At 40.3% G+C, this 21306-nt stretch overlaps 1 protein-coding gene across 2 annotated transcripts in view; it reads left to right on the top strand.

Annotated features, from left to right (window-relative positions):
• The first annotated feature begins 3963 nt into the window (after window positions 1-3963).
• The window catches only part of PRKCD (protein kinase C delta), a 57858-nt gene continuing 40515 nt past the window's right edge, over window positions 3964-21306 (top strand). For both annotated transcript variants that reach the window (XM_071755651.1, XM_071755650.1), the window contains exon 1: window positions 3964-4182. The gene's annotated coding sequence lies outside the window, so the exon portion shown is untranslated. The remainder of the gene's footprint in view (window positions 4183-21306) is intronic.

Raw genomic sequence — 21306 nt, 5'->3', positions numbered from 1 at the left:
GCAGTGTGATTGGGACATAAAGCATGTCTCAGTTTTAATCTCAAATTCTCAAGACTTCCATCTGATAACAAAAACCACTCTGCAGTAAGTTGCTTTTACAAATACACAGAAATGCACATGCTTGCATCTGACATGAGGATCTTCCCCAGAACCACAGACTAACTTAACACATCCTTCAGGGAAAAAAAAAAATATTTAAACTCCACCTAAGCACAGAACATTATGCAACTGCAGTTTCTAGAACACAAATATATATTAGTAGAGATGATAGCTCCTCCTAGATGTAGTGGCAAACCACAGTGTCTCTCCTGCAGACAGACTTCCTGATCCTATCACAGCCCTATGGAGGCACAAAGGCCTCAGATGCACCATGCACAGAAAAAAACCCTTAAAAATTAGGAAAGGCCAACTCAGCTGCAAGTCTCAATAAATGGCATGCTGACTAATACTAATATTTCCTTAGTCAATGTAAAATCTGCAAAGGTAAGTAGCAAAAAATATTTTATATCATTATCAAAAGAATATCTATAATTCTAAGACTTCAGAAAAGAAAGGCTTAATTGCTGTATAAGGCAGCCAGACCTTCATATGACCAAATTCAGTATCTTTGACATTGATAATCCATGACAGCTCATGTCCTTCAAGGAGAAAAGTATGAAAAATTAGAAGAAAAGCATTATAGAGGACATAAGACTTTGACTTCAACCTTAAGCAAAAGCTGAATAAATGACAAAACAGCGTCCAAAACACTTAAAAATTTAAGTCCACACAACAGACCACAGAACAGTGGATGGTAATGGGTGGAAACCCCCATGGCCAGCAGACCCTTCTTTTCACAACCCCACTACTATCAGAAAAGAGGAAATGAGAGCAGGCATTTGATTGTTAGGCTTGGAAAGGAGACCAGTAAAGCCCTGTTACAAAGTGGGGATGTGAAAAGAACTTGGCAACAACTGCCAGGATTGTTTTCTGTGCTGAGTCCTTGCATAAATCAAGTATCTGCCATCAGAATTAAAATCAGGTTTGTTTAATCAAGGTAACAGGTATTACAGATAGAGTGGTTCAGCTCACAAAAGACTGTTAGTGTTAGAAAGTTGTTCTACTCTAGTCTAGTTCTGAAATCTTCAAGTTCTTAACTTTCACTACAAATTTTTCATTTACATTTGCTGCAGAAAGTTCTCACTTAAAAAAATACCTATGCATGTGAAAGGACTCAAATTCACATCCCCCCCCTTTACTGTCATCATGTCATATGGCAAAAATTAAGATACACCAGGCAAAGCAGGCTTTCTGGAAGGGAAAATTCAAGAGAAAAATCCAGCTGCAGGAGGCCCTGGAATTTCGTTTCCTCCCATAGGTTTTCCTGGACAAGGAAGAGGAGTGCCTTATACCATGTATTTTGAAGGTATTGAACAATCTATCCAGCTACACGAGAGATTAACTGTAAAAAGAAAAGCCTTGAGTAGGTTTAAAACAAAGTAACTCAACATTTCAGAAAAATCAATCACAGACAGTAATGCCAACATCCCTGTGCCCCTGTCCCTCTCTTCATCCCTGCTTTTGTGATTGACCTTTTATTTTCCAATATTACCCTGTAACCTCAATGAAATCAATCATACCTTACCATTTTCCTAGATGCTGACACAAAGCACTAAAGGCTGTTCAGTAAGAACAGATTTTCATCCCCTTCGCAATTCCACTGCTTGTAAAATGTGTTTAAAAAGCCCTCTGAGCTGGTTTAGAATCTACTCTGATGGAAGACAATCTCCATCTGTAAGAGCATTACCACGTTTTTTGCACTTCTGAGTTTTAAAAGCAAAATTACAGAAAATAATCTGTCAGCAAGTCTCAGTACCAGGAAAAACCTCAAGTTTTGAAAACCACATTTCTGTATTAGTTGAAAAGCTCCTCCATGATTTTTCTCTGTGATTCAAACTTTTACATCTTTACTCAGTCCCAGTTCAACTTGAAACCACTGAATGACAGAACAGAAACATAACACACAAATCTCTTCAGGCCTTGCAAAAGCTTTACAGTCCAAATGAGAAAAAACTTTGTTTTCGAAAGACAGACTAAAGTGATACTCTAAATAACTGAAATGCAACAGCAGTTAACAAATGGCATGCTGCAACATTATATGGTAAGGTCACAGACCAAAATGGACTCTCTCTGACCACTTACACTCCATTAAATATCCAAATAATATCAAATTAAATTTGTTTTGCCAAGATTCACTAGGAGTATCAAAATGAGGGAAACTGCTCGAGCACAGTAAGCTTCTACTTTTTCCTCCCTCATTCAAACAAGTTTTAGTTTTCCTTTTATAACAACATTCATGAACTCCTCATGCATATTAAGTTCCTGGGATTTCAGTATAATAGCAATTTACATAACTTTAAATCAGGGTCCTAATGCAATTTAACACAACATCAACGTTAATATTCTGCCTCAAAGCAGGAAAATATTAAGCGTGGGGTTTTTTTATTGGAAAATATTAAACATGCGTAAAAACACACATATGCATAAAAACATAGTTTAATTTGAAGCAGAAGTTAAAAGGAAATGATCGAAGACAACTCCACTCCATGGCTTTCACTCAAACTGTGATTATCATTATACGCAATAGAGCTCTCAGCTGATGGTAATTTTATTTTAAAGCAAATTAGCTCAAGTGAAACTCTCCATATTTAAACTATTGACAAGGCTGATTTACATACACGCTATAGTCTTTCAGATTTAAAGTCAAACAAAGCAACAGAGGAACTTTGATGTTATCTTATGAATATCAAGTGGAATGATGGAAAGAAGCTGGACACCAAACAGGTGGAATGCAGCTTTTAACAAGGACTCTGCAGCCATCTCACAGGCGGGCCACAGTCCCCCAGGACACCCTCAGCTGCACCCCACAGCCTGGCACCAGCCTGGAGAAACACCCACAGTGTCACAAAAAAACACTGGGAATTTCATCACCGTTTTCAACCATGGCAGCATAAGATCATTTAAGTAATTCCACCTGACCTATATCAGTTAAAAAACGATGACAAAGCTCACCTTCAGACTCCTGCAGCAGTATGGTGCAATTTTCTCTGGTTCTTAACACATTGCTGAGCTGCAACCCCTCTGTAAAACATCTCATTTTAACACTGACGATTGCAGCACCCGGGCTGATAAACCAAGCCCCATTGCTTGGGGCAGAGCACAAACTGGGGATGAATGCTCCATGAGGGCCTGTAACTCCGGGCACAGCAGCAAAGGCCATCCCTGAGGTAAAGCCACTGAGGTGAAGTGCCTACAGAGCTACAGCACACCCAGCTTTGGCCCCATTATTAAGACAACACCCACGGCTTTTAAGCCACCAAGAAACATTTACTGTTTCTCAGAAAATGGGGAAAAGGAGTGAGGAAACCTAAATGCTGCTCCCCCCACGGGAAGGGCGCACACACTTGGAGCGCTCACCACACAGCTCCTCACACCCAGATGCTCTTCACACCTCGGAGAATAGCGGGACAGAAAAAGAAAAAAAGAACAAAATAAAGTAGGAAAAAAAAAAACCAAAAACAAAAAAAATATTTAAAAAATTAATTTCCTTGTCTCAAGCGCAGTCCAGTCCCCGCAGCACCAACCCTGCTCTATCCGCGGCCTCCCCACCTCGGCTCCGCGCCAGGGAGCGGTGAGGGCTCCTCAGGCAAACCCGCCAAGGTAACACTGCCCTGGCGCCCAGCCAGCCCAGGGCTCCCCAGGCTGCCGCTGAGGCGTTTCCACACAGGCGGGACAGGGAGGGAGGCGAAGGGGCCGCACTGGGCGCTGAGGCAGCGCTAACCCCCGCCTCTCCTCACAGCCCACAGGCTGCGAAGCCGCCCCCCTCGATACCTCCGGGGCGGGGCGGGGCGGGGCGGGGCGGGGTCGGCAGCAGCAGCAGCTGCAGGTGAGTGCACAGCGAGATCCACAGCTGCGCCCCATGGGCGGAGCGTAGGGCGGGCCGGGGAGCTCCGGGCCGGGGAGCTCCGGGCCGGGGAGCTCCGGGCCGGGCCGTGGCGGGCCGTGGCAGCGGGGACCCGCTGGATCCCTCCCCCTCTCTCTCTGTCTCTCTCTGTCTCTGTGACTCTATCTCTCAGTCGTTGACTCGCTCGCTCGGGACAGCGCCCGAAACTCAGCGGCGACCACAGATCATACTGGAAGCGGGTGAGTCCCGGTACCTGCCCCCGGCGCGGAGCTTCCCTCTGCTCGGCAGTTTCTGCCCCGCCTGGCGCGGGGTGAATGAGGAAGCGTTACGGGCTCTGGCTCCCTCCGGCTCGGCTGGCTTCTGTGGGGCTCCCGGTGGGGAGAGGAGTGCCCGGCTCGGCCGCCGCTGTGCTCAGCCCCCCGGCCCCAGCTTGTGTCTCGGGGCGAGGGGCGGGCGAGACGGACAGTGGGGCCACGGGGTGGGGGGAGGCGGTGGTGCTGCCTGCGGCCCCGGGGTGCCGGCTGCTGCGGGGCTTCCTCCTCAGGCGCGCCTCCATGTTGGGCTCCGCGCCCCGGGACGAGGGGCTGCGGCGGGAGTCCCGGGGCGGGCCCGGACGCGAACTTTGTTCACCGAAACCTTCCCGTCACCAAGATCGGGGGTGTGCGAGATGGAGCCGGTTCGCTCCCGAAGCGCGACCTTGAGCGGGGAAAGGCTGTCCGGCTCCGGCCGGAGGGACGGGAGGCAGCGCGGGAGCGGGAGCTGGCGGCCCTGAGGGGATTGTGCCTCAGTGATGGGGTGAGGGGACCCGTGCGGTGCTTGACAAAAACACCGAGTTTTCCCGTAGCAGAAATACCACGTTTGACAATCCCAACTTCTTTATTTTTTTCGCACCCAGCCGCGTGGATAATATGTTTGTGTCTCCCTCAACGACAGTGAGTTTGAAGCAGATAAAGTGCATGGTCTTTTAAATGGTCAGGTTTCCAGCTGAATGGCGACAGACAATAAGCCGTGAAGAAGCAGGAATGCCTGTTGCTTTTGTGTACATGCCAGGCGTGCATCTCTTAAAAAAAAAAAAATCAGTTTTCCGCTAGAGATTTACCCATTTGCATTAGGGTATGAAATATTAAAATAATTGAATTATGGCATTCTGTGGTTACATCTGACGTCTGTTTACTCATGGACTCAGACTGTTGCACCACTTCTAGATTAACCAAGTAGCACACAGCACTGTCAGTCTGGACCTAGGATCTTTGCAGGAGATGCATGTGCAAGGATGACATTGCCCTGTATCCCATCTTTTGGGAGTTAGATGCTCCCAAGGACAGGATGGAATCTTCAGAGAAGATAGGTATGGGATGATCAGTTCTCAACCTAGACCTTTTCTTAGTTTTAGGCACTCATTTAAAGTCTGGATTACAACATTGAACATCCTACAAATAGTCTGTAACAATCCTGGATGCACTTGTGTGTTTAATTTCTTTTAAATCTTGTTTGGGCCTGGGCCTTGTACAGTCGTTATCCTATTAACAGTGTAGTAACCTTCACTTTCCATCTATCAGATACTGTTGTGCAGCATTGTACTCTCCAAATAGGAAGTTATAACCAATAGAGCTCTCTGAACAAGAGACTGTGAAGCTCTTCTTAAGTGGTTAAGCAATAATTCATAAACATACTTTTTTTCAAAAAGTATAGAGGCAGCATTTTCTGAAAATGGCTGTATTTAAAATTAGATACTTGTCTTTGGACTGATAGATTTTAGTCACCCTAAGACACTGCTGTACTGAGGGAAGAAGAAACATAAGGCTGCAAAACATGTATTTGCATTTATTTATTTTTTAAGTTTCTCACCCTCAGCTTGGGTTTAATAATAAGCTAGAGGTCTGTCTTTTAGTTTAAGAAATTTTTAAATGCTGACATTTTCCATTTCCATGATCCACAGTTTTATTCAAAGTTATCTTTCTGTACAATTGAATACATCAAACTTCTGAGAAGTATGATTATCAGAATTAAGTACATAATATTTGAAACTGACAGTTAAAAATTGAAACATATCATAATGTATTTCACTTGGCATTATTTGTATGTTTGTATGTAATGGAAAGAAAATTTTTAGATGTAGCATAAAAGAATCAAGGGTTAGCAATACTTCAAAATTTTCAACCTACATCTGATAATTCAGATTTAAGTATGAAGGAATTGCTGCCACTCAGTGGCTGATACGAACATATAGGAAACTCTATTCTGTTTCACAGCTATGATGTATGTGTAGTTAATGACTATGCCATGAGGTAATTCTTTTCGGTGAATTCGGGTGAGATCAGGAAGAAACTTGTATTGTTCTTACCTGAAAAGAGCACATTCTCAAACTTTATCTCATTTTGTATATTGTGAATTATAACCCACCTATCATTAGGCATAATAATTTTGACTTTTTGATCACACAGCATGGTTGAAATTATACTCTATAAAGAATTATTTTTAAGCTAGAAACTATTTCTAGAAAACTTAGTTATGTAGCTACTTCTGTTAAAGATGAATCTTTAAAAGAATCTCTCAGAGAGAAATTGGCTATGTGATGCTGTAGAGATCAAGGAAATAACAATAAAACCTGGAAAGATGAAACATCTTTTATTCAAATCATTGATTTCCTGGGAAAAGCACAGAGGCTTTCAGGCCTCCTAGTCAATTTTGGTGTCTAAAAGCCACAGTTACTACAATTAAAGTTCACGTAGAATTGAGTATTTAGGGCCTAATAGGTTAAATTAAGCATCTATCCCTGTTTCTGATGAAGGACGTCACTGTCACCCTGTCTCTGTTCAGAGGCACAAATCCTCTGCCTTGTGGATGTGGAGCTCAGCTCTGGCTGCTGCTCCCAAAAAGAGGAGCCCTTTCATCACCTCTTGCTCCAGAGCTGCACTAGGACTGGAGGTGGGGCTGGAGCACAGGTGGATGTAGCAAAGTTCACTTCAGCTGCCCTGCTGTGAAGGTGCAGTGGCACAAGCCTCTGTGTGGACTGTACAGTGTAAATACTTCACAGGTGTTGGCCAGCACTGAGGTATGTGCCTGTATGGGGTTCATGTACTCAGGTGTGTCTCTTCATGATGTGCTCCATGTGTGTTGTGTACCTGTGGTCCACCTTCCCCTTTGTTGCATTGATGAGGTGTATACTGAACCTGCTGTAATAAGAATGGAGGAAAAAGGTAAAAAAGGCTGGGGGTTGAAATGCGTGTTGCAGATGAGTCAGAGAGAAATGTGAAAGATGACAAGGAGGGATTTACCAGAGAAGTCTGGGGGCTGGCTGACTATATTAGAAACTGAATTCCTGTGTTAATCATCCAGTGATGAGCAAGGTTATGCGATCTGTGCATTAAATGCAGCATCCTAATCATCAGAGCCTGTCCAAAAGCTGCCTAAAAAGTACCAGAACAGTTTGTGTTCAAGTAGGTTTTGTTTAACTGTTTACCTTGCTCCATGACAAAACTTGAAAACTTTCTCTCATTCTTCCTTTACCTGCAGAATCTGAGAGCAGGTTTGGTTCTGTAGGGCTCAGTGTGGAGCCAAAGGACAGCTAGCAGGAAAAAAAGAAAGGGGGAAAACTACCTGTGCCCATTCAGAGCTATTTGGGCAGCACATTAAATGTAATCATTCCCCATCTGCTTGCCTGTATTTTGGAAAGATGCAATTAACAAAGATGAGCCTGGGAGAGCTCTTTACAGCCTTGGTAAAATAATGCTGAAATGGCTTGTGTTATGTTCTCATTTAAAAGACAGTTATTTTTGCCTTTAAGAAAGTTTTAAGGCTTTCTTAAAGAGGCATTATCTCCCTAAGCCTGAGCTACTCTGGTAGCTTTTTATGATACTTGAGTAATTTTGCAAAAGTCTGCTCTGTAGGAAGCTGTGTACTGGCTCCAGCTCTATCAGACCACCTAGTCTATACATACTGCCTTTGTGACTGGAGAGGTAGAGAGATCTGGGACAGGACCACTGGGGACCTCACAAATCTGGTCTGATCTGGCTGGACTTCTGTAATTACAAGTAACACTGATACAAAAAATGGGTATCTGTTGTGTATATCTGTGTTTTTCGTATTATTTTCTAATGGCTTTTTTTTTTTTTTTAAATTTATGTGGGTGGCACATGATGTCTACCTGTTAGTGACAGAAAGGTGACTTGACATGCATGAAATAAGTTTTGTTTTGAACCTATTAAATTAGCTCTTGCTCTTTCCTGATTCACAATAGATTTGACAGTTTCTGTCCTAAAGTTGGAGGTGATGAAACATGGATGCCTATCAATAGCTGCAAATCAAAGAGGCAGGCCATAAAATCAATTCTTTAAAAATACTTCTTAAGCTTGGCAAATGCCTAAAAACCACAGAATACTTTTTGCAGTATCCTCTTGCTGAAATTACGGTGTTTCCTGGTAATTTCTTCGCTGTTGAACGTAATTGGTTCATCTTGAAAAGTTTATTTAAGGATATTTAAGCATAGTTGATATTCATATGGTAACAATCATGATCCATTAAGTCTGGGAGTGACCATCACAGATAACCCAATGAAGCTAATGCACATTAAGCTTTTAAGCCTTGTATTATGATACTTACTGGACTGTTAAGGGAGGAGAGAGAGTGTGTTTGCCATGTCCTCCTGTTGGATTCACCAACCATCAAAACCATCAGTCAAACTTAAAAAAAAAAGCAACATCTCTCCATGCCCCATAACAAGAATCATTTTGAAATCCAAGGAGCTACCTACTTTTGATAACAAAACAGATGTGCAACATATGTTCCTATCCTGCTATTCCTAATGCTTTTCCTTGGAGCTGAGCAAACTATGGTCTTGTTTGGTTGAAATGTAACCAAGTGGTTTCACTTTTACCCATTGGTAATGTGGGTGGAGTTTGGATAGCCTCTAGGGCACTGGTTAATATGTCAAGGTATCATTGCATAGGCACTGTATGTGTCTGTAGCAAAGAGACCTACTGAAAAAACCTCTTCCCAAACAGCTTAGTAAGGGTGCCCCTCTTTTCTGAAGAGGTTATGTCTGGCTCTAACCCCTTCCACCTCACTGGGCTCAGAGGAGTGTTCTGAATTAGTTTCATGTTTCTCATCTCCTGGGTGTCTGCAGACCTCTAAAATGGATGTTTGTGTACGAGTGGCTTTGGTTTGCATTATGTCTTGTCTGTTTTAGTCTTTTGCAGTCTTATAAATTATTTAATTACTTATAGACTTGGTTAATCCTGGCTACCTGCTATACAGGGTATCTTGAAACATATGCAGAAAACCTAAACTTTAGCCTCAGCTTTTTTCCCTCTCCCTGATCCATGGAGGTGTACATGCTACTGATTTGGAACTGAAAGCCTAGTGTGTTGGTCTCGCCTGGCTCTTTGATGTGGGGCAAATTTGTAATGATGAGATAACACAGACAGAACAGTACATTTTTTTTAGCACTTAGGTGTCAAGTTACTTGCCAAGTGTTTGAAAACATCTTTTCTTCCCATCAATACCTACTTCTTAGAGAAAAAGACTAATTCAATTCTTTATCATATTCTCTGATTTCTTGAGTATGTTTAGTTTAAGTTTTGCTATGTTTTTTTTCTGCCTAAGGAAGCCAGGAAATCTTAGTGTTTAGTCAGTACATCATCATACCAGTGGTGTCTAATTTAATTCAATGTATGATCATTATGTATCATTATTTAATATGAGGAGCAGTATAAAGAAAGAAGGGTTTTTTTTATTTTTGATACCAGATTTCTCTTGCTGATAGTAAAGCTATCTTTTTAACTTATAGCCAGGTTATTTTAAGACTTAGATGCTTGAACATGTAAATAGATACATGAAAAGGTGGTAAAAAATGTCTAGCAGCCAAACTCAAGATTAAACTTGGCTCTGTGGTCTGCCTTTTTCTGGGAAGTTCCCCCATGAGTACAAAGGCAGTGTAGCTAAACATTGTTTGATGGCTGAACTCTGCTTTTTTAAGAGGAGACTGTATTTGATTCTTGTTTGAACAAAAGAGGAATATTGTATTTCTTTCTGAAAAGTAACAGTCTGTCCTTCTCAAAAAAGCCCTCAGTGTGAAAACTTGCTAGGAAGATTCAGTCCAACCAGTATCAAGTAGGGTCCATTATATGCTCTTAACTTGTATTCTCAAACAAATTTAAGATGAATAGCCACAGTGCAGTAACTTTGAAAAACTGCAGTGTTTGAAGTGTGATACTGACTGCCCTGTATGTTTTATTTCAAGATTTTTATATGTTTTGTAATGCTTCTGGTTAACTGCATTTTGCTGGCATGACTATGTAACCAAAAGGAATATTTTGTACCTTATTGATTTTGTTAGTGCCTGTTGAACTGGAAAGAAGACTTCACTTGCTAAAGAACAGTTGTGTCAGAATATTTGACTGGTAAACTCTTGTGAAAATAAGATGTATTCTTGCTTTTTTAAAAAAAATGTATTTGATATATACTCCTGTAAGAGAGAGCCCAGATGGCTGTCTAGCATCAAGTAGGTGCTGCCAGAATCTTTCATTTTGATAACGAACCCTTTTCCTTTTATAGATTAAAAAAAGAAAAAGGATGTGAAACTGTCAGTCATACAAGTGTGTCTGCACTCCTGTGAAGGAGTAGATTTTATTAGAGATGCTTTCAGTATTAATAGCTACTTAGTTTTGGCTACTTAGTTTTTTAATTAACTGATTCTTGCACTCCCTGATCAATGCTGATTACAGTTCTTCACATCCAGTGTGCTGGTCCACAAAGGCTGTGCTGGTGCTGAGCTGTGAATTGCTCAACAAGAGTTTAGCTGTTTCCTGATGTGTCTGTGGCCTTCACTGAACTCAAATATTCTTACTGATGACTCGGGGATGCTGATTGCCAAATATCCAGAGCAGATTTGTCTGTTAGGAAATCATGCGAGCTCTCTCATACTGCATTTGATTGTGTTCTTTGATAACTGTCAGAAGCTGACCCTGATGAACTCTGTTGGACAAGTTTATCTCAGCAGCTAAGTACCAGGTGCAAGAGCTTCTTAATGTGAACCAAAACTCTTCTTCCAGTTTTGAATTTGGTCTGAATGCAGTGAGCCATTGGCATTTGAATATTTGAAGATGTCTTCTCTCAGTCTCTCAGCTAAAAAGGAGACTCCAGTATCCCAGTTACCCAGTTTCTTCAAACCTAGCACAAAGGTTAGGTAGGGAAGGACAGGTAAAACCAGGGGTCAGTGGGTGGCACTTTTTTCAGGCCTAGAATAATTCTGAACTATAGAGCAGGAAAATGACAGCTGGAAGCAGTTGCCAGGTATCTTGGCCCTGATTCTGCCTTGTGAAAGAGGCACCTCTCTTGGATTAACTCTAGTGAAGTTGTTCCACCACAGGATCCCCCAGCTTTACAACATCAGAAGCTTAAATTTCATAGGGGATATTCCTGGTAGGTTTTTTTTCTACAGGCCTATTTGAAAAAACCTGTCATTTGGACCAAAGGATTTGTAGGTCTCTGTTAAACCCCACAGGGCTGTGCTAGGTTCTGAGGTTCCTTTTTTCCCTTCTTCCAGTTTCCTTAGACCCTCACAGTGAGGGAGTCTGCAATTGCTTTATATGTGTCAGATCTTCCATAATTAGAGAGTATCTGTTCTGTTTGCAAAACTTGGTTCATCTCATATACCCTTGAGAATATGTTAAAAATGGAAGGTTCTCTGGAATCTGTTTCTCCCCATTTATTTCTTCTGATTTTAATAGAGGCTGAGTCTTTTTCTCCAGGATGTCAGGGCGTGTCTGCATCATTAAGGTTTACTTGCCCAGTGGTCTCATCTGTGATTGCTGAATTCCCTGGCTGAGCCATCACAGCCTCAGTGCAGGTTTACCAGACAAGTGTGTCTGCAGGACAGTCTGTTCCAGTTAAGGGTGAGTTTTGCTGTGTTTATGCAACATGCTGTCACACTGGTGTCATTGCATCTGACATGCATGTTTTTGCATGCAGATCCCTTGTACTGCTCTGCTAGGCAAGCACTTCTGGTGTAAGTTATGAGTTTATTTCATCTAAAGTTAGAAAAAGTTTTGTCCAAAGTGGGTGACAATGTTCTGTTGCAGCCTTTCCATATCTTTCTGTTACCTTAAAGGTTAAGAAATGGGATCGACACCTCCAGCACCTGCAGCACAGCCCCCTGCCTGCCCTTTGAAGGGAATGTGGAGGTTGCCAGTGGGGCAAAGCCAGAATGGCAAAGCTGCCGTGCAGGCAAGGCAGTTGGTGGATTACTGCTGTAAGGCAAGAGCAAGGAGGAGAGAGAGAGCAGCAATATGAGTTTCAAGGTAAAGCTGGGGCTCAGCAGGAGCAGCAGGGAGTGATGAGAACTGCCAGGCTTTGCAGTGCTGCTTGTCCATATTGCACCGGGTTTGTCAGAGGAGCTCTGCCAGCCCCGTTACTCTCACTTCATCCTTGCCAGCTCCAGCTGCTCTCCAAAACTTTTGCAATACAACCCAAACGCCTGCTGGCCTGGGCAGGGAGAGGAAGTGGAGCTCTGAGTTGTTGCTGTATTCTGTTTTCTGTTTGACTTAGTTTGCAAGCTTGCTCATTTCTAGAAGTGCCACTAAAATTCTCAAGGAAATCCCAGAGTTTTAATGTGATCCAATGTCAGATTGGTTTTCCAGCCTAGTTAAGGTGCTGCAATTTGGAATTAATGTTGCTTTTCTTTTCCAGTGGGTGGCAGTTGAAGCAAAGCAAAAAAAATGTTTATTTGCTTGGAAGTTCATATAGAAATGTACTTAAGGAATGGGAAGAGAAGCTGAAACAGGCCAGCCCTTTATTTTCTCTCCTTATGTTGAGTTCTTTTTCATTGCATCTCCTCTCTGGAGAAACGAGCAAATCAAAGGACCTCTTGTAACCAAAATCCGCTTTTAGTTTCAATCTCTTCTACCTTTTGTGTATTGTTCTGTTGCTTGTTCCCTCCTTCTCCTATTAATTAATAACTGTGAGCCCAGTTTTTCTGTCACTAGAGCTTTGCATTGTGTAAGCCTCATTTCAAAACTTTGAGGCAGGGAGCAGCTAACGTTTGCAGCAATGTGTTCAGTTTCTCAGATCTGTATTTTCATTTTGACTGTAACATGTAGCACCACTCCTGCTCCTTTCAAAAACCAAATCTTGACAAATAGTCTTCAACATTCTTATTCTTAGAATTAACTGATTCTTAAAAGTTTAGTATGCAGTATAACCCTAATAACTGTTTCCTTGAAAGGGCCAGATTTTGACTCCAGAGTGCTTTCATGCACATTTATTGTATGGAGTTAGTCACAGCTGAGTCTCAAGCATATATTATTAAAATAGCACATTAGGTTCCAAGTATACATTAGTGCATTGAGTGATTCCATAATTATAAGTAAAACACAAGTGAAGTATGTATTTATGGGAATACAAATACATATTTTTAATGTACAAATTACTGCATTTCTAAATGCAGTAGAGGTTAGGCTAAATCAATTTTTTTAAATTGTAAGAAGTGTGTGTATCAGTGCTGACACCAAAAGTCAGGTTGCGAAAGAATTGCTTGTGGATCATGGAACATTATTTGACTTACTTCGAGAACTGATTTTTATTTTTATTATTTTATTTCCAAGCTGTTAAAGCAAAACAGTGAGAGGGCTTTTCCAACACTTTCCAGTGCTTTATGTTATGGGAAAATGCTTAACACTGGGTAAATAGCTGGAGAAGTCTTTTATTTTCATGATTTTTCTTTTCCTAGGGATGAGCTAGCAGTTGATTGTCTATAATATGTGATTATACCTAACTTGCCAATTAATCTACATCTTTTCTATTAAGAAAATGAGGTCTTATATAGGTATTTAATGTAGCTAGCCCAAAATACATTTAATTTCTAAGCATATGTGGCACTCCTCTTTAAGACTGTTCTTAGGTTGATGCAATTAAATACAAAAGCCTATGCAAACACAGTCATTCCAAACAGCTGTAAACTAATTTGTCACTTTTGTGGATACAAATTGTGCTGCTGCTGGTGTTAGAGCAAAGTTCAATTTGATTGACAAGATGAAACTTATAAAATTATTTAGAAGTCCAAGTGGAAAAAAGTCCAGAAAGAAACCTTTTTACCCTTTCTGGCCACATGAAATGAATTATGAGAAATTAATTACCAGAGCAACAATGAGTTGAGCTTTGGCTGGTTTTACTTATCTGCAGTACTCTTTGGTTGTTATGACCTAAAATGGAAATATCTTTTTAAGCTAAAAATGCTCTGAAAGCCATGACATTGCATGGATTCAGTTTTGACAAAGGGACACAGTCAAACAGAAAATTAGTCTTTTTTTTTTTTCACTCTTTTTTTGTGACAAGACTTCATAATAACATCTGTGATGACTATAATGCCAGTCAGTAGAAAAAGAAATAGTTTATTTTCAGTTCCTTAAATTTAACTGTCAATTACTGGGTTATCATTTGCTGGAAAAATTACTGTACACACTTCTGTACTGTACACACTTCTATAGACAGTGAAGGAAAGGCTCAAATACTTTTAAAATGTTTTGATGCACACACTTGTAGTGATGGTATGCTTGAATTCTTGAGTTTCTTTTAGTGTCTTGAAGAACGAATTCCATTCACAAACCAATCTTATTTTGAGGGCTATGGAAGGATTTCAGCATTGTTTCTAGTCTCAATTTTAAAATCATGTGTGTGTGATATGGTTTTTATCTTTTTTTTTGTGTGTCTTTTTTCTAAAGGCAATTTGTTTTACTTACTACTTCATGCTGCTTTCCAGTGGGTAAGCTGATCCTAATAGTAAAAAAAAAAATGGAGTCTCAACAGAGGGATGTTTTCCTTGTTTGCTTTAAACAAACCGTAAGAGTTACACAGCTCTGTTTTGAATTAACAGCTCTCCCAGTTAGGCTGTACACTTAATGCTTCTCAGACATTGTGGTGAGGCAGTAGTATGAGCATTCAAAGGGAAAACAGCCATTTCTAGTGTTTTAGCTTCTTAAGAACATAGAAAAGGGTGCCAGGCTCATGTAATTGAGAACATTTGCTATAGGCAAAGTGTCCCAGACAAAGATGGAAGAGTATTTCCTTGTGCTGCTGCATTCAGTTTTGCTTTAATTATTAAGAGCACCCTGCTATCTAGTAAGAGTTGAAGGCAACTTTACAACATGGTTGTTTGTGTCTCTGTGCTTTTGGTATTATTCCTGTGGTCCTCTAGCTCTTACTTGGAGTTCTAATGGATGAAGTTGTAGGAAGTAAATGAAGAGGAGCACACTCACGATCTTCTGGTCATGGTCTTATTTTCCAAAGTCCACTTAACACCCCTACTGAATTGCTTACCCATTAAATCTCCCTAATTAATTTGTTAAGAAGTTTGCAAAGCTACAAAAAAAGATACCCTTTGCAGTCCAGCAGTTTCTATAATTCCTAAGTCTTTTGTAGCCTCTCTGTAGCTGCCATAGCCCGGCTCTGCTTAGCGCAGTGCTCAGTGCATGAAGCAGTGGAGGGAACCAACACCCACTTCTGGCCTTGTACAGCCTGAGCCCTTCTCTGGTGGAAACTGGATAAATTTCTGTGTAAGTGACAGTGTACAACATTGCATCAAGGTTGGAACAAAGGTGAGGGGAATGTTTCTGCCAGCATCTCAGGGAAAAGCAAATAGTCTTGAGACTTTGAGTTTTCTTGTGCATTCTTGGGGACATTATGATGTATTATAAAGTTTCTGAGAGATTTCTTTTCCCTGAAGTTAGGTTTTACATAAACTTCTCACACCTCTTGTGCAGGTGTGCTATTAAGATGGGGAGAAAACGTGTTGAGAAACAGAGACAGTTCTGGTATCTTGGAAAAGAAGCTGGAATAGTTTTTTTGGTTCATTTTGTCTTGCCACAGATCCCAGTTAGACTCTCTCTTGGAGATGTGTTCTGATGCTGACTGCTTCCCTCTGGAAGCAATCAGAGAAGCCCAGAGTAGCAGCATCATATTGTCCTCATGTTTTACCTGAGGTTGTGGTTGGCTGAGCTTGCAAATCTTCACATTCAACTAAACCAAATTTCTCTTTTTGAATCCTCTGAACACTTGATCTGATGAACTGTAACAAAACCTTTTAAATCAGGAAACCCTCAAAAACTTGCTTTTCTGTTGTCCAGTTCACACTCTTCCTTGACCTTTGGTTTCTGTGATACAGGTTTCTGTAATATATAAGATACAACACACAGAAACTGATTTTAAGAAAGTCCACTGGGTCCACTTTGATTTTGGGCAAGTTTACATTTCCACAGAGAGTCTATTTGCAAAACAAATAACCAATTCTAATGGTAATACTAGCAGGATGCAATATACTGCAATTTAATAAATTCCTGAGATAAGTCATTAAGTCATCTTTCTGTACTCTTATTTTTCATATGGCAACTGCTGTTTTTCAGGTGTCCCAGTTTATGAGAAAAAGCAAATTGATGGTCTCTGAAAATGTTTACAGCTTTAGTATCTAGTTTTTCAGAAATGGATGGTAAAACTCCAGAGAAAAAATACGATGTAGTAAAATGTATTGTGGCCAAAATTACCTCTCCTGGTCACCCTATGGGAATGGAAGTGTTTGGCTTTTTCCCTACTCAATTTTTTTTTTGCTTCTGAACAAAAGTGTGCTCTTGTCAAGCCCTTTGCAGTTTGCCATTACATGCTTCTGGGATGTTACAGTAAGTGGTTTGCTTGTCTTAATCTCTTCAAAGGAGCAATTAAAAGATACTTCTTAAAAATCACTGAAGTTCTGCATTAACCTTCCCAATGTGTGTTTGTTCAGTGGCTAGAAATATAGGAGTTACTACCATCAGCTGACATTCAGAAGTTGCTTATAGCTTGAGGTTTTTCCCTTTCAAAATGCCTTGTAAAGTCACCAGTGTAAAACTCAGAGCAACTGTACTGTGATCAAACAATTCTGCAAGTATGTACAGTTCTTTACTCTGAGTGTGCCACAGCTTGTGCTTGTTTTATTTAGTGAAATACTTTAGAAGAAGTGATAAGACATTAGTGTGAAGTGTAAGGGTATAAAAAGAAAGTCATGTATTCCTGTAAAACCCCACCTTTGGAAAAGTATCAGGGTATAGAAGTTTTGGTTCTTTCACAGTAGCTGTTTTGTTCTTCTTAGTTAGATTTTCCTGTGTTTGAAAGGGTCTTTGTTGCACTCTTTGGCTCTTCTTGCCGTTGATATACAGGGCTGGGGTTTTCCTGTTCAGGGAAAAATTGGCCAGACTCACCATGGTATTTCTAATAAAGCTCAGAGAGCAGAGCATCGTCTTGGAAAATTTAACAGATTGGGTTTTATTCAGCTGGTGTATTTTGGACCTTTACCATATTCTCATTTATCTCTCACTTACAGAAACACTCTAAAATGGCAACCATTTAATCTTTTTTAGATTATAAAGCCCTTGTTATGGCTCCAGAGTTTGATGGCTGAAACTTTACTGCATGCTTTGATCTACATTTGTTTTGTTTTAGTGGGTTTTTTTTCCCCAGAACCTGTGGAAACATTCAAAGTCCTGATTACTCTCAGGGGGTAATATAACTTTTTATGGAATCAGATTGAAAAAGGTCACTGTTAAATTAATGCAAACATACACATGCTTTACTTTATTTTGCAAAGTTGTATTTATTGCTAAATCCTAACTCTTCTCTATGAAGGCACAGCTTTAATAATTTTCCTTTCTGCCTCCAAACTGGTTCTTTGCAAACCAGGAAAAGTTTCTTAGTGAAGTTTTGTATGAAACATCAGGGCTTCTCTCTTGTCTGCCCTCCAACTTGTTTTCTATTATTCATATTCTAGTTATTGTCCAAGTTCAGGACAGTAACTAGAGTTGAGGTTTGAGTTCAGGACAGGTACTGTCTGAGTATTTGGCTGCAATAAAGTTATATATATATATATAGTTGAAAGGAGCTTGTGCCTCCTTGTCAAGAGCCACAGGTATTATTTCCAACATTTGTTCTTGGGTTCAGTGTGACTCCTCATTCCTGAGAATGAGGATCATGCAGTTCAGTTTGATTGCTGCTCCATTTACAACGGGGAAAGCTTGTCTTCTGCAGCTCTGCCCAGTTTATCTGGAAAAACAGGAAATGTTTTCAAGCTCTGAAGCTCATTTAGATGGATTCTTCTCGGTTTCACTCAGTTGTCAGATATTATTTCCTGGCAGGTGCCAAGGCTGCATCTGTTCCCTGAAGGACTGTGTCACTGTAACTGAGATTTACCATAACCTGTATCTTAAAAACTGTGGGCTAGCTAAAAGAAAACTCATGTGTGGGAAGGTACTACTAAGGAAAAATCAGAAAAAGGGCTAAAAAGCCTGCAAAATATTTCTTTTGTTCTTTATTATTAGAGTTAAATAGAGTTAATAGAGTTTAACTCAGTTGAGTTAAAATTTTGTGTTTAGGCTGTACTAGAAACAGGAAACACAGATTATTGCTCTGTGCTTCCTGAGAAAAACAAACTTGGCAACTTCTTGGGTTTACACATTACTCATCTACTATCTTGTGTATTCAAGGAAAAATCCCAGATACTCTTCTGATGATGTGACTGTTTCTGTCTTGCATAAATGCAGTCAGACGCAGCCTATATCTGAGAGTTTTGGAAGACAGTGAAATCCTTGCCAAGTATGAAAGACAGGTATGACAGGTGAGTGCTCTTGGCAGACATTTTTGTTTATTATGCAGCTATTTGAAGTGGCAAGCTTTCAAGTTTCCACTTATAAAGGAAGATAACTGCCAACAAGATCGCTGGGAACAAAGGGTACAGTGGGATAGAAATAATGTCCTTCTGTCCTGTGGTAGAACAGGTCGCTGTGTTTCATGATGTGCTGGGGGGATCCACTGGGCAGAAATCATGCCAGCTCTAGACCCTGTGAGTATATCACATCTCCCATTGCCAGACAGAAAAATTAGTTTATGAAATGTTAGAGAATGCCCAAATGAAAGTTAATATGCAAACTACAGCTGAGGCAGTCTGTAGTTATGTGAGAACTTCCTTAAATATGTAAGGTTGGAGGAAGATGGGAGTTGTTGCTGTCCTTTAATTCTTTGGGAATTTTACTTTAGTTTTCATTTATTTACTTGTTTGCTTAAACTGCTCTGAGGATAGTGTCCGTAATCTTGTCCTTTGTATTGTGTTTTTCCAGAGAATTTTCTGTGTCAGTGGGAGGTGGAATTACCATCATTTTAAAAGAGGAAAATTGTTATGGGGAAAGTAGAAGATTCTCATATATATTTATGATGCTAATCTCATATTTTGTTTTTAACTACACCTGTGTCTCCAAAGTATATTCCAGGTGATTTCCCATGTTCTAATAAAGAGCTGTAATTTTTTGGATGAAACTTTAAAACTCCTCTGTCCCTTTGAGGCAGAAAACCTGCCAAGTCTGTGGGATTTCCATGGTTCAATGTGGTGATTGAAAGTAGACATAGATGTAAATAACTGAAAACACATCTGTTAATCAGATGATAAACAACTTTAATGGAAATTTCTTGCCCTCATGCCTTCAATGCATGTCAGAGGCTGCTATTGCCATTGTGAGTGAATCATTTGGGTAAGAGAAGTCATAACATACTTTTTAATTGTATGGCTAAGTACACAGAACATGGGACCTGGCAATTAACTAATCCTGCATTGTAATATCTTTTTACTGTTTCATCATTCAAAAATGTATTTTCAAAGGAAGAGGAACAATCTGAAAGAAATATGTGCTTATTGTGTATTCATGTATTCAGATGGTTTTTAAGCCACACTGAAATATTTGTGTGATATTCAAATGATGTGTGTGGAATAGACAGAAAGAAGTCAGCTTCCAGTTACTTGGTGCCTTCTTAGAAGGCACCATCCTTCAACTTCTTGGCAAAAGAGTAACTACTGTTTGGAAATGAGCCAGTGATCCATGTAATGATATTCAGTAGCTCAAATACTGATCAGCACCCAGTGGAAGATAAAAAAATACTGTAAATATCTGATCTGCTGTACAAATGTAACAAGAATGACTGTAGCTCTCTTTATGATAGTCCTGACATCTTCCACAAAATCCTCAGTGTTACTGAGTTTTCTTCTAACCATTTCCCCCCCAGAAATGTGTTTTCAGTGGCATTGCGAGACACCAAATTGCCCATCTCTGAAAAATCTAAACTTGCCCTTGCCTTAGCAAATGGCACACTCCTCATGGGAGTAGTGTAAACCTTTGAATTTAAGCTTTTCTTTTAAAAATCTGGTTCTATGGAAACAGGACTATGCATATAAAATGTGTTCAGCATAAAACCAGGGTTACTATGTTACTTAAATTATCTTCAAAGCTCCATAAGTCTAAAGTCTTTGTAGAAGTCCTTGGGGCACAGCAAAAGTAATCTGCTGGTGTTACAGTATTTATTTATTTATTTATTTATTGTTATTTCTTTTTATCTTTTAAAATATTAGTTATTTCCCCCTACTTATAAAAGCTTCTAGAAGCCACAGTTTTGGAGTTTCAAGGTAGGGAAAGAACCCAGACAGCAAGGCTGGACAGTCCCACGAGTTGCCTTTTACAGTCAGGAAGATGAGTGATGAAGGATGAAAGTAAACTTTCTCCACTCATTCCTTTGAACAACGATGAAAAGTAAAGCAAAAACAAAGCACTTCTGTTTCTGCAGCTGCTGGGATGGGATTTGTGTAGCCTGCAAGACATTGTCCTTGGTGAAGTTGGTAGCTGCCTGGAGGAGCAGTCTGCTAGGAATATCAATACCAACAAGGTTTGGTGCCTACTGTGCATGTGTCAGGATACAGGAAAGTTCTGGTGTTACAACAGCCCAACTTATAGGTGATAAAATTTGATTTTGCTGAACCCGCTGAGAAGCTGGGATTCTAGTCAGGGCTGTTATATCCATGTGTGCATTCCTGGCATGTGTTTGGCATATGTCTCTTCCCAAGAAGACTTGTACTTTTTTAGGAGCTCAGCTGAAGCAGGCAGTGATGGTCCCTGGCATGCATCCTGACAGCCATACTGCCACCTCAAAGGAGCATGAGAAGTTAATTTGGTGGTATTTTATGCTCCAAACGTTTACACATGAACTATTTATTCCTTTCAGTTGTGGAGCAATTAATATCCAAGTTGTAGCACAACTATTTTTTTTTTTTTTCCAGACTACTTTTATTCCTAGTTTCAAGATCTAGGAATTTCAGGTAAAAAATTTTATCATCACTCTACTTATGGTGGTGTGGCTCCTTGTTCTTTACCATGTTTTTACTATGATTTTTTTTAGTATACTCTGTGTTCCCCTGTACTCCCATAGCTTGCTTGAGCAGGAATATTTATGTCCATAAGCTAAGACAAAAGGAGTGGTGAAACCACTCCAGAAGTGATATGAGCTAATCTTATCCTGCAATGAGAGGG

This window comes from Heliangelus exortis, chromosome 12 (assembly GCF_036169615.1).
Source record: "Heliangelus exortis chromosome 12, bHelExo1.hap1, whole genome shotgun sequence".
NCBI lineage: Eukaryota > Metazoa > Chordata > Aves > Apodiformes > Trochilidae > Heliangelus > Heliangelus exortis.
This window is presented reverse-complemented; position numbering and strand designations above follow the sequence as displayed.